Raw genomic sequence first — 13,741 nt, 5'->3', positions numbered from 1 at the left:
AATTTAATAAGGATTGATAGTTTGGGTAAGGCAACAGTATCCAGTCCAGTTTAAAGGTAGGTACCAAAACTGGTTTTTCCACAAGGGGTGGGGAAATGAAGTCAATTAAATTGCATCAGACAAGACAGAGTTTGCACAGTCGTCAGCTACCTGCAATTCATAAAGAGGTGCAAAGAAATTCAAAGGCAATGAGCAGGGCTAGATTTGGATAACCTGGAAGTGTGTGCTATGCATTGAAACACAAAATTTCTCTTTTTGGACACCCCTCTTTTGACAAAGATAATCTCAAAGGAAGATTTATTTATTTATTTATTTTTAATCACAAAATAAGACTGGTCTCATTAGATTTGGTCTCACTATTTACATGGGAGCATCGATAATGGTAATTTACCATACAGGCCTTCTTAAGTTGGCTTTGCTGGAAGCTTTAATAAGAAATCTCAGACTGGATTTTGAAAGCCTCTGAAACCAAGCTACAAACTTGACATCAAATTCACTTCTGGCAGCAATAAATGTGAGCAAATTCCTCTCTTCTCAAGGTCCCCAAATATTCTAAAGTTCCTGGGCTTGCCAGGAATTGACCTTCATGACTTACCTGTAAGCCTGGGAACTCTATAAGCTAAGTACCAGGTCATTTTTCCCAAGGGGGTTTGTAAGTACTGGCTCCATAAAGTCAACCCTAGTTCCTTAAAAGTGTTGGGTCATTTCTGATTGAATGAGCATAATTCTCAAATATGATATTCCAGGCAAAGCCTTGGGTACATAATCAATGTTCCCAATTATGACCTGTGAACAAAGAAGATTCTCACTGGACCTGTGCAGGTAATTATATTGCCATGAAATTAAGAATATTCAATTAGAGTTCCTGAATTTTAAAGGGATCAGAGAGGGAAGATAAGATATTCACAAAGAGTTTGTTTCTGGTTACCAAAGCACAATTTACCAAATTGTTATGAGTTGTCGAAAGCTTAAGAAAAAGAGAAAGGGGTTTCTTATATATCCAGAAAATAGAACATTAAAACAACATCAATGCTATTCCAAACAAAACCCATCACCATGCTTAATCAGTTCATTCAATCTTAGGTAATGAATTCTCATTTCACTGGATTATGGGTTAGTGTCTCATGAACTCATTGGTATCTCAATTAGAGTTCTAGAAATACTGACTCAGTCCACTGGTATGACCTCAAAGTTGTTTAGACGATGCTGTCAGAAGCTTGCACCCAAAAGTGTCTTGCATTTTCCTTAACACATGGCTCTGAGACAGCCCTTCTTTGTTGAAGATGAAGCTCTGTGGTCTGTAGCTGATTGTAAGAGCTATCAGGGAAGCATCAGAGTAAAACAAAAAACTATCTGTAGATGACAAAATAAAATGGCTGTGGTCAACCTATTACTGACAATTTCAAAAGATCTGCTGGGAGTTCATAACAGGAAAGGCAAAACTGACAAAAAATTTGGGTGTTTCTGGGGCATGCACTCTGAAATAATAAAGTTAATCTAAAAAATGTTTAAGACAAAGTATTTATAACATAATGAATAAACCTATTTCCAACGAAGAGTGGATGTTGTATTTAATTTAAAATCTTTAGATTTTTTATATTACTGACACATTATAATATGAATGTACTAAACATTGTTAAGAATGTACTAAGAATATATAAAGAACATCAAGTAAAGAGATTCTGTAAACCCAAAATAGGTCCTAAGCATCTGCATATTAATAAAACTTCATAGATGTGAGGCCCCAGTTGAAAACCGCTGGCCTAGTAGATGCTAGGTTCAAATTAAGGAAGTTGTGACTGAGTTACCGTCGTAAGAAATAGCTGAAATTATTACTGATAATACTACACCATGGTTGTCTAATACCAGGTAAAACAGCACCCAGGAACAGATCATGAGCAATGAGGGCACTGACAAGTCTCTAGGAATTTCCCATACAGCCTACAATTCCTGAAATCTCTGTATTTAATAACATTTTACCATACAAATTTAACCTGCGGAAGGCTAAGTATCTCTTTTGATTTGATGACTCTTCCCATGCAACTTGTAGTTGTATATCAAATATAGTAATATATCAAATAAACCTAATTATTTCTAGCACTTCTCTTCCCCCCCCCCCTTTTGGCAGCTGGCCAGTACAGGACAGGGGTCTGAACCCTTGATCTTGGTGTTGATAGCACCATGCTCTCCCCAGTGAGCTAACTGGCCAGAGCTAGCACTTCTCTTTTTACAAGGTGAAAGAACAAATCCTTTGTAGCTTTTCCTCTGGGAAATCTCAAAGATAGTTTTAGGAGCAAAAGATATCATTTAGGATAAATTTGGGGGAGGCAAAATATCAAAAGTTGCCAGGAGATTTGAACACCTGATTAAGGTAGGATCATGAGTGACTGCAAAACAATACTCAACTACTTAGGTAAAGTGACCAATATTTTAAAAAAAAAAAAAAAAAGGAAGTAACATGATTATGAAGAATCTTATTTTTTTCTAAGTGAGAAAACTTTGTTCTCTTAAAGAATCAAGGACATCATAAAGTCAGCATAAACCACAGGTTATTCTGGTAAAACACTGAATCTTTGTTCTCTAGGCAAACTACACAGAAAGTAAAGAATAACGTTTTACAAACTTGTATTCATTTCCTCTTGCTGCTCTAACAAATTACCATACACTTACGGGCTTAAAACAGCACAAATTTATCATCTTATAGTTCTGGAGATCAGAAGTCCAAAATTGGTCTTGCTGGGCTAAAGCTAAGGTGTCAGCAAAACCGGTGCCTTCTGGAGGCTTTAGGAGAGAACCCACTTCCATGTCTTTTCTGGCTTCTAGATGCCCCTTTCGTTTTTGGCTCGTGGCCCCTTCCTCCTTCCTCAGAGAAGTAGCGAAGCGTCTTCCTGTCTCTTTCTGTTTCTATTCTCATATCACCTATCTCTCATTCTGACTCTCCTACCTCCCGCTCATAAGCTCCCTTCTGATTACATCGAGCCCACCAGATGATGCAGGATAATCCCCCCACCTTAAAGTCCTTAACTTAATCATATTTACAAAGTTTCTATTACCATGTAAGGTCACATATTCACAAGTTCCAGGGATTAGGATGTAGACATCTTTGGATGGGAGGCATTGTTCAGTAAACCACAAACTTCTTGATTAAAGGCAGGCCAATATCTTTCTCTTTTTAATAGAGGAAAAATCAAATTCTAGCTTTGCACCAGAATATTTGATACTAAACCTCTTTAATAATTTTACAAATAAATTTATCAAACCTTAGCCAGTTTTGACCGTGTCAAAACTCCCTTCTAGAATCTTCTTTAGATTTCTATATCTATTCAGGTTGCATCCTACACTTTCATCTTTCTCACTGGGGAACAACCAGTCATTTTACTTGGGGCAAAACTACTCCTTTTTCCCCTAACAAAACCTATCCTGAACGTCAACTTCCAGGAACTGCCCGCCTGTTTCACTCAGTCGCCCTCTCCCGTGGCCTCTGTTCTCTTCTTTCTCTGCTATTACAAAAAAAAGGGGGACCCCTCTTCCTTCTTCTGTGCTCCTATGCAGCCTCCTTCATCCTTAGGGTCCTCTAGATATATGTGATCTCTCCTCTTTCCTGTATCTTCAACTTCCCTTCCTTCCTTCCTTCCTTCTTTCCTTCCTTCCTTCCTTCCTTCCTTCCTTCCTTCCTTCCTTCCTTCCTTCCGTCCTTCCCTCCCTCCTTGTCCCCCTCCCTCCCTCCCTCCCTTCTTTCTTTCTCTGTCTCTCTCTCTTTCTCTCTTTCTTTCTTTCTTTGGATGACTGGCCAGTGCAGGGATCCGAACCCCTGACCTTGGGGACACCATGTTCTAACCAACTGAGCTGACCAGCCAGCCCCAACTTCTTTTTAATTATTCCTTCCCATCACCATTTAAACATTCTCAAGTCTCTGCTATCTTCCAGACCCTCTCTGGACCAGACCTTCCTCCCCAGAAACCCCCGCCCCACTTTCCTGTTGTGCTAGCTGTCCTCGTTATTTCCATGTCTCTCATTCACACCTTAAACTCACTGCCATCAGGCTGCTTCTTTGCCCAACACTTCACTGATACAGTTTTCTCCAAGGTCACCAAAGTCCTCCTGTTGCCACATCCAACAGGTACTTTTCAGACCTTGTAATAGTCACCCCTACTGCAGCATCAGACGGCTCATTATTCTTTCTCCTGAATTGTGCCTGCCGGACGCAATGCTCTCCTGTTTTCCTCCTGTCTCCTGATTGCTCCTAGATAGTGTCTGCCTAAATAAATAAATAAACAGCCCTGCTACGCACCAGCTGCCTATATCCAAAGCCCAGATTTCACCCCAGATTTCTCATTCTCCCTTACCATCTACATCCACCAAATCACCAGGTACTACCTTCTAAATATTTTTTTCTAACTGATTCACTTTTATCCATGCCCACTGCTACAGTCCTAGCTCAGGTCCCCTTTGCCCCTCGCCATAACGAGAATGGCCTCCTACTGGCCTCACTGCCTCTCATCCACAGTGCACACCAGGATCAGAGTCATGTTTCCAAATCTAAAGTCACTGCGTAGCTTAAAGTTTCAATGTCCACCTCTCCACTCTATGCCCACTGCCTTCATGTTAAAACCCAGTCTCCTAAACATGGATGATACGGCTCTTCAAGGTAGGACCTTTGCATATCTTACCTTACCTGGTGACTGATCTCCTCCTCAAACTCTAAGCTCTATATACTGAACCACTCATACGCAGTTGCCAAAATTCACCGTGCTTTTGGTGCTATTTGAATAATTTTCCTTGAACATTTACCCCCATCTTCAACCAGCTAAATCTTATTCCTACTTCACGTCTCACTCCTCTGTAATTGCCCATTTACTCGCATGTATTTCCAGGATTATAACCTCACCAAGAGCAGGCACCACGCACTGTTCAATGTCTCATTCCCACTGTCTGTGCTCAGTTATCATTTCTCCCAATAAGTAGTTGTTGAATAAATAAGGTTTCAATGAGATTTGGAGCAGGTTTGGTGAGTCTGAGGGTGTAGGGAGGGTGGGGAGATGGGAGGAGCAGGTAAATAGAAGAGCTACAGAGTTCAAGCTTCAAAGATAGAATAGCTCCAGCGACTGCAGGTCCAGGGTGGAGCTGAACAAGTGGTTGTTTCAGTGGAGTGGAAGGGAAGGTCACTGGAGCAGAGAACGCAAGGGAACTCTGATCCAACAGATTGGGTGAGTGGCACTTGCGTTGCCCAGGAGCAGTCAGGCACCCTGTGGGGTGGGAAGGTTGCTGTGAGTCAGGCTCCGAAGTCCTTTCACAGATGGTGTGATTAAGGCAGGGAGGAGCCTTTGTGGCCCAGCTTCAAAGGGGGACAGGAAGGGAAATGAGAGTGATGGAAGATTGACTCAAGAAGAATGATGACCCCCTGCCTTATGGCCCTTAGATCTGTGGGCATGGCGCAAGAGAATGAAGGGCCTCTTTTTGAGAGGTCTTCAAGATGAAAAGCTGGCGGAATTTTCCAGAAAGTGGTTGTGCCTACCAAGAAATATTTTAATAGAAAGGGCTTTCTAGAGAACCCAGTAGAAGGGTTTAGAAGGTGTCTTCCCAGTGTAAATTCAAGTAGTCAAATGACATGATTCCTTCAAGTTTGGTTTCAGAATTTGTTGCAAACCCTGTTCCAGAAAGTTCTACTGTCTTGCTTCTCAGCTGTAGTGGGTTTATTCCAATTAAGAGATTAATCTGGAATCCTACTCTGACCCTTAAAGCAAAGGACTCAAAGCTCTGCATATGGGATTATCCACCCCCATGCATTCTTTTATTCTGTGGGAAATTGGGTCCTGGCTTGTTTTCATGAAATGTCAGTACAATAAAGGCCTCTCGTTGGGACTACAGTTAAAAAGAACTTTCATCTTAAAAAGAAAAAAAAGAAAGAAAAAAGAAAACTAAGCTATGGGGGTAAGGTCCTTAATGAACAAAATTTCAAAATTAGATAACACTTACAGTCTCACTTGCCAGGACCAGGGGCCAGGCACCTCCCTTCAACCCTTCCAGGGTTAACAGAGAGGAGCACAGGGACAGGCAAACAGCACCCACCCGACTCCAAGGCTGCTCAGGACTATTGTCAGCTGATGTTTCTCTGAGCCCAGACTGCCCCACAAGGCTCTTCTCCACAAGACTGCCTGGTTTTTCTAATAGCCTCCCATATGCTTGAGATAAGTCGTGCCTGCTTTACGCTTAACATGCTGACATTTTACTTATATTTCATATATTTTAGTTAGGTTTTTCATCTGTCTACCTACGTATCTACTAGGGCACTTCAAAAAGGTCATGGAAAAGTAGAATTAAAAAATCATACAAATCTTTCCATGAACTTTTTGAAGTACCCTCATATGTTCATGAGCAAGATTAGTCTAGTTTTCTTTTTCTGTGTTGCATTTATTGAGGTTTTGGTATCATGCCAATACTATAAATCACCAGCATCTTCCCCCACCCACACCCAGCCTGTTAGAAATGCAGAATCATGGGCCCCAGTCCAGACCACTGGAACCAGTATCTGCATTTCATCAAGATCCCTTGGCAGTGCACATGCACACTACAGTGTGAAAAGCTGCCCCAGGCCCTGTCGTTTCTGAAAACTCCTCCTTCCTTAATCTCAGTGTCAAGCAACCTGGCCCTCCAACTAGCTCCTCCTTCTTTCCAGCTCACTCCCCTACTGTGCTGATTGCAACAATCCTTTGACAACCACGTCCCTCCACGGATCCTACCTACCACTTTTGCCTTGTCTCTCTCATTCCCCACCTCCTCTTCCTCACTCCCTCCTCGACAGACTTGGATTCAACAGTCCAGCATCATTGTTAATTCCATGTACATACTTCCACCTTCCTTTCCCCTCTCTCCCTCCATGGAATTATGTAGCAAAAATAACCCTGGTAGAGTCCAATTCCCCACTTTCCTGTGCCTGCACCTTCCCAGCAAAATGTGGCTGGTGAAAACACAGAATAACCCTATCGACTGGTCCTGCACACCTCCTCCTCTTCCCTCAAACTCCCAGCACCTCCTCTCCTTCTCCGTTCTGCCTGTTTCACTGAGAAAACAGAGGCCCTCAGAAGGGACCGTCCACATGTCCCCAGCACCCAGTCTACCTGGCTCCCTAACTCTGTGCCCACATTCTGTCTGTCCTCCTGTGCTGTGAGTGAACATCGCCTTGCTTGTATCCAAGACCTTCCACTGGACTCTGCCTCCGTCCCCTCTTAATCAAGAACAGCTCTCCAGAAAATGTCCCATCCCACCTGCATATCAAACTTTCTCTCACTACTGAATCATTCCCATCAGCATTTAAGCATGCTGTAATCGCTTCCATTCTAAAACCAAAATGAAATAAACCAAAAATCTGCTTTCATCCCACATTCCCCTCCAGATGTCACCTCATTCCTCAGCTCCTTTTTAGAAGCAAAACTTCATGAAAAAGTTACCTACACTCATGATCTCTCTAGAGTCCCCTTTTTTCTAGAAATCTTTCTAGGTCTCATTCTTTCTAGAGACCACTCCAATCAGACTCCCCCACCTACCTCTCCATTGAAACAGCTCTTACCAAGGCCATTAGTTCCTGGGTGGTGCTGAAACCAATGACCAGTCACCAATATTAACCTAACTTGAACTATTAGCCATATTGGCAGCAGTGACCCATCTTCCTCTCTGAAAGGTGTCTCTGGTCTGGTTTTCCAGCAGGCGATTCTCTTCAATCTCCTCTTGCCACACTAACCAATGACCAGTCACCAATATTAACCTAACTTGAACTATTAGCCATATTGGCAGCAGTGATCCATCTTCCTCTCTGAAAGGTGTCTCTGGTCTGGTTTTCCAGCAGGCGATTCTCTTCAATCTCCTCTTGCCACACTGGCTCTTCCTCCTCTGAATCCTTTGCTGGTTCCTTATCATTCCCCAGCATCTCAGGGTTGAGGACTTGGTCTCAGTCCTTGTCTTTTCATAGCACTCACTCCCTAAATGATCTCATTGAGTCCTGAGATTTTACCTACTCCGAGGACTCCCAAAATTCTAACTGCAGCCCAGATCTCTCCCTTGAACTTCAGACTTCTATATCCAACTCCTACTTGGGTATCCAGCAGGCTGCTCAAACGAACATGCCCCAGAATGAATCCCTGCCTTTCCCCCTTCACTTGCTTCTGTTTAAGTCTTCCCCATGTCACCAAATTGTATCTTACAGTTGCTCGAGGAAAAAAAAAATTAGAAATCAGCAAAACCCTGTCCCCTCTACCTTTTAAGTGTTTCTGGAACCTGACCACTTCCTTACTCCTCCACTGCTACCAACCTGGACCGAGCCCTGTCTTCTCTTGACTGAATTACCTCAACTGTCTTCTAACTGTTCTCTCTGCTGAAATCCTAGGCTCATTAGCCCTGGTCTTCACACCATAGCCACAGTGATCCTTCCAAAATGTCAGCCTATGCCCACTCTCGGATCAAAACCCACCAAATAGCTCCCCATCACACTTAGAGTAAAACTCCAAGTCCTCACTTGGGTCTATACGGCCCCACTCTCTCCTCATCTCCTTCCTCTCTCAGGGCTGTGGCCTCACTGTCCCTCAAGCTCACCAGCACATTCCCACCTCGGGGCCTTGTCCTACTGTTCCCTCTGCCTTTCCATGCACAAAGCTCACAGGCCCTCACTTCCTTGGTAGCTGCTCCCTGGAGGAGCAGGACACATAACAATACTCCACACTCTCGCCGCTCCCCACCCGGCAGTGTTTTTCTCCACAGCACTTAAAACTGTTCGATGCTGTGTTGATTTGTTTACTGTTTGTCTCAGTCCCCAGAAGAAGGGACTGTTTAGTTCACTGCCGCGCAACCTGGAATAGCGCTGGGTACATAGTGCTCAGAAATACTTGTTCGGTTACAGACTAAAGCTCGGCCAGGCCTGTCCTCCTCTCCCGGCTCGGCTCCTCACTGAGCCTTCCCACTTGTTTGCCCCGGCTCGGGGCTTCCCGGGGCCTGCGGGCCGGCCTCCCCTCCCACTCCCTCCGCGGTTCTCTGGTGGGGCTGGTGGCGTGGGGCAACCCCGGCCAGCGTCCGGAGGGCAGGGAAGTGCGGACCGGGCCGACTGTCACTCCACCGCACCCTGGGCTCCGGCCCCGTAAACTTCCTGTTACCGGGAGGCAGATACCATCTCTGCGGCCCCCAGTTCGGAAAAACGCGTAACCCATTTCTGGTTAGGAATAGTGCGGTAGGAGCGTCCCGAGCTCGCTTGAACCTGCCAGAGAGCTGACTGCCTGCGGGCGCCGGAGTTGTCAGGGCCGGGGGGATTCAAAGGTGAACCGTGTGCTGCGGGCTCCTCCCCCAGGAGCTCACGCTCTGGTGTGGGAGATAAGACAAGTATACAAATAACCGCGATACCAGGAGGAAGGTGGTAAGGCCTGAGAAAGATCTACACAGTGCTACAAAGGCACCCAGAGCGACCGGTTGTCTGCGCCTAGCAGAAACCCGGAAGACTTCCTGGGTGGTGCGAGCAGGGTCTTGAAGGCCCTGCTGATAGACAAGGGTTGCAGAAGACAAGGTATGGGGCTGGGGTCGTGGAGGGGGCGCAGCAACTAGAGGACAGAGATAAAAAGGCATGGTCTAGAAATCGTGGACTGTTCAGTTTGCTGTGTGTGTGTGTTGGGGTGGGGGCGGCTAAAGAGGTATTTTTGGGGCCAAATCTGTGAATGCTGTAGGGGAGCTGTTTGAGCGGCACTCGAAAGGAAACTTAGAGCTCATTTCTCAGTGACTCATGAGCCCGGAAATATAGGCTAGGAGATATTAAAGTCGCTCTTGTGAACGAAAAGAGAGGAGGAGGCCCAGTCAGGAGCTAACATTCTGTGCCTTGAATATAATGCAGTTTGAGATCGATTTTGACAGCTTCCCGGATATTCAAGTCAATCCATGTTCAGGCTAAGCAAAGTATCTTTTGCAAAAAGCTTCATTAGATGTCAACCTCTTAAGAGGTAATGGAAACATGTATATAAAATAAGCTTACTTATATGCATAAGGCATTTCCATTGGTGCGTTCGCTAAAATGCATTCAGAACTTCTTGCACCGTATATTTGGTGTGGGCAGTTTGGGAGTACTGAACTAAACCTAAATTAACTTATTTGACATGGCATTTGTGTAAAATAGTCTAAATTGATGACTTTAAAAAGTCAAATTGTTACTAATATTCAGGGATAGAAAGTTGGACGTAGACCTTTTTATAGAAAGGTCAAACTTTTTAGTTAGAAAATCTTTATAGGAGAGCCAGAAGTGAAAGTTTTAGTTTGTAGTTTTTTTCAGATCACTAGCTAATACTTAGCTGTATTTGAAGTCCAGAGTATATGATCTGTGAAAGCAGTTTAGAACCTATATTGGCTTTGTAAGCACTTATTTGTTGTTTGTGTATATGACAAGTGTGCCAACTTTTGTCAGTTTTAAAATTTTTTGCTTATCAAAGGTAATACATGATCTTTGTAAAATGCAGGAAGTACTTGAGAAAAAAATTTTAAATTATCTTCTGTAATCTTACCACTTAGATTTGGTTACTGTTAACGTTTTTGCATATTTCCTTTCCAGTCTTTTTCTATATATATTTTCTTTACATAATGAAATATACTGGGTGCATATTATATACATATATATTTCTTTTATTATGCTTTTGTCATTAAATATCTTCATATAAAAATTTTTACCCAAGCAAGGAAAGTTTCCTTAAATGTGTTATTTCTTTCTGATAAGGTTGCATTATTTACCTCAGATGAAATACAGTAGTCATGCTTAATATCTGCTACTGTGGGCAGAACTTTTTCTAAAGGCTTCTCGTTTGAAGTGTATTATTAATTTCTTTATAAGATTGGATCCTAGTGCTTATTGAATAAAATTTTTACTATTTGGCAGGATGCATGTTGTCATAAAGTGTAGAAGAGAGCACACAGATCTCTGCTGTATGAGTGGATGTACTTTTAAAAGGGCACTATGAAAAGATTACTTCCACGGCTTGTATACCATCTCCCATGCACTGATGTAGCGCTCCTTCCCATCCCCCACTCCATTCCTAAAAAAGCATCTATACTAGGGCCATTCATATAGGTTAACTACTTTTTGATCATGACATCACAAAAGTTCAGGCTGGATGTATTTAGTTTTTCTTTTGGTATTTCTTTAGTAAAATTTAGAATTTGTCACGAAATGATTTGCTGCTATAACAAAGGGAGCTTTTGTCATTCAATTTTCAAGGCAGCCCGTTTTAGTTCATCATTAGCATTTTAGACTGCAGGTTCTTGTATTGAATCTGTTTTTTCCCTTGTGCTTTACTCACGAAATGATTTGCTGCTATAACAAAGGGAGCTTTTGTCATTCAATTTTCAAGGCAGCCCATTTTAGTTCATCATTAGCATTTTAGACTGCAGGTTCTTGTATTGAATCTGTTTTTTCCCTTGTGCTTTATATTCTAAAATGTACGAGTATTAATAAGGTCTCTGTTTCTGTTTCTGATGGCATATTAGGTTAATGCTGAGTTAGACCATAAGTTTTCATAAAGTTAATATAAAAGAATAGCTAGGAAAGTCCAGTTCGAGTATGGGGTTTGGTTTTATAATTTGGTTTTATTTGAATATGTGCATACTGCAAATGTATACACCACACAGCATCTTATTACTTTCGAATGTTTACTAGGTCTTTCTTTTGATCAACTTTTGTGGGATTATAGATTTTTGTAGCTACTGCCATAGTTTTTACCTGAGAGCCTTTTTTTCCCTGGGAGATTGCCAATCATTCAGTTTTGCCATCTGCCATAAAAATACAGACACAAATCCAAACTACCCCACCCACCCCTTGTGAAAAAATAAAGCCCAGTAGTAGGACAGAATTCCATTTCAAGTAGCGTCATTTGGTTATTTTTCAGGTAGTGTCTTTCTATTCCACCTCTATTTAAAATATTCATTTTCCTCTATTTCCATGGCTTCTTCTAATTAGGGGTTTGATTTTATGGATGTCCTCAGGTAGTAGAGAAATAGGAATGTAGTAGGTGGATTAGTATGGATAATGGCAAAACTTTGGTAAAACTTTGGTTTTTACGAACAAATGAAACGGTTGTGTGATAAAATTGTGTGAAAGAAGATCAAATCTGGGAATCTCTGGGTTAGATTACTTGTGACTTATTTCGTTATTTAATTTTTGAGGTGTAAAAGACCTTGTGTTTGTATGAATGCAGACCAAGCCAAGTAGCCTAAAAATTGCACAATAATTTAGTCCTCGGTCCATTTTTTGGCTTCATTGGAGAGAAGACTGGTATTGAGCTTTCTGTAGTTAAGGAATTGAGCTGCATGCGAGTTCTTTGTGTGCACTTAACAACTATTCAATTGGACCATAACCACTGTTTTTATCAGTACAGAATATGGGGGCAGAGCAAAGTGAGGCAAATATTTCCACCACCACCATTTGTGGAGTAGATCAGTCTGGGAATAAAATGAGAAATGTTCTGCTTCTGTTTCTCAGGCCCTCCAAGAATTACGAAAAGAATTTTGGGGGGATTGGGTGGCAGATCATAGACTGGTGATAAAATAAAGTTAACAACAGCTTATTGCCATCAGCATTTTGAGTGTGTGTAGTCCTCAGTTGTGCCATTTCTACATCACTGAGCTTTCTAGTTCCATTGTGCTTTTAACTTTTCTCTTGAAATGATAGGGGTGAGTGGACGGCAGAATTGTGGTTTATAGCAGCTGTGATGTTAAGCAGGCAGAGGAAAGGAGAATGGCATGCAGAGAATTGCAAAAGGTCAGTCAGGTGTGAAGTGGCCCCAGAGGAGGAAGGTAGCCTGCCCTGGCCATTTATGTTAGCCATGTCCAGTACATACTTATATGTATAATTCTTAATAGATTGTGTCTAACCTGAGATCTTGGTACTCAGATTCAGAATATAGTGTTTTAAGTTATAAGTTTGTGTTTGTTTATATGTGTCTATGCATTTTTATATGTGTTACCAAGACTGAGAAAATCTAATTAACCAATATTTAGTGGCAGTCTGGTTTTATATGGTAATTATTCCTTTGGAGCATTATCCTGCAGATAAATTGTTGAGGACCAAGAAAGTATGATAATATTAAAATATCACAACACTGATTATTTTGATAGAATGTTTGTCTGGGAAACAAAACATACATTTTGTAGCTTGATCTTAATTAAGTTGCTACTAAAGTAGTAACCTTGTCTAATGAACTGTAGCTTGCTCTTTTACAGGGTACTGTTATGTTAGTCACTGTTGTCTCCCTTCACAATAGATCATATATATCAGCTGTATTTGGGCATAAGAAAGAAATAGCGTGAACAGGTTTCTGTTTACATGTATATAGTTAAGGCCTACTCTTGGATTTACAGAATTTGGAGAGGCAGTCTTAGTGAGTGCTTAAAAGCACAGGTACAGCCAGACCACCAGGATATGAACTCTTACCCCTCCTTCTATGGGCTCTATAACCTTAGGCAATTTTTTAATCTTTAATCTAGCTTAGATCCTTGGATGGGAATAATAATAGACCATATCTGAGAGGGCTGTAGGAGGATTGAGTTATTACATCTAATGTACTTAGAACAGGGTCTGGCACATATCAAATGCCCAGATGTAATAAGTTTTGTGATGCTGATGCTGGACTGTTCCAGGTGAAAGAAATCTTTAGAACTTCAGAAATAATCTAGGCAGAATGGTTCTTTCAGCAGGTGGGAACACTGGGGCCCACTAACTAGAGCAGTG

This window comes from Galeopterus variegatus, unplaced genomic scaffold, assembly GCF_000696425.1.
Source record: "Galeopterus variegatus unplaced genomic scaffold, G_variegatus-3.0.2 Scaffold10012, whole genome shotgun sequence".
NCBI classification, from domain to species: domain Eukaryota; kingdom Metazoa; phylum Chordata; class Mammalia; order Dermoptera; family Cynocephalidae; genus Galeopterus; species Galeopterus variegatus.
This window is presented reverse-complemented; position numbering follows the sequence as displayed.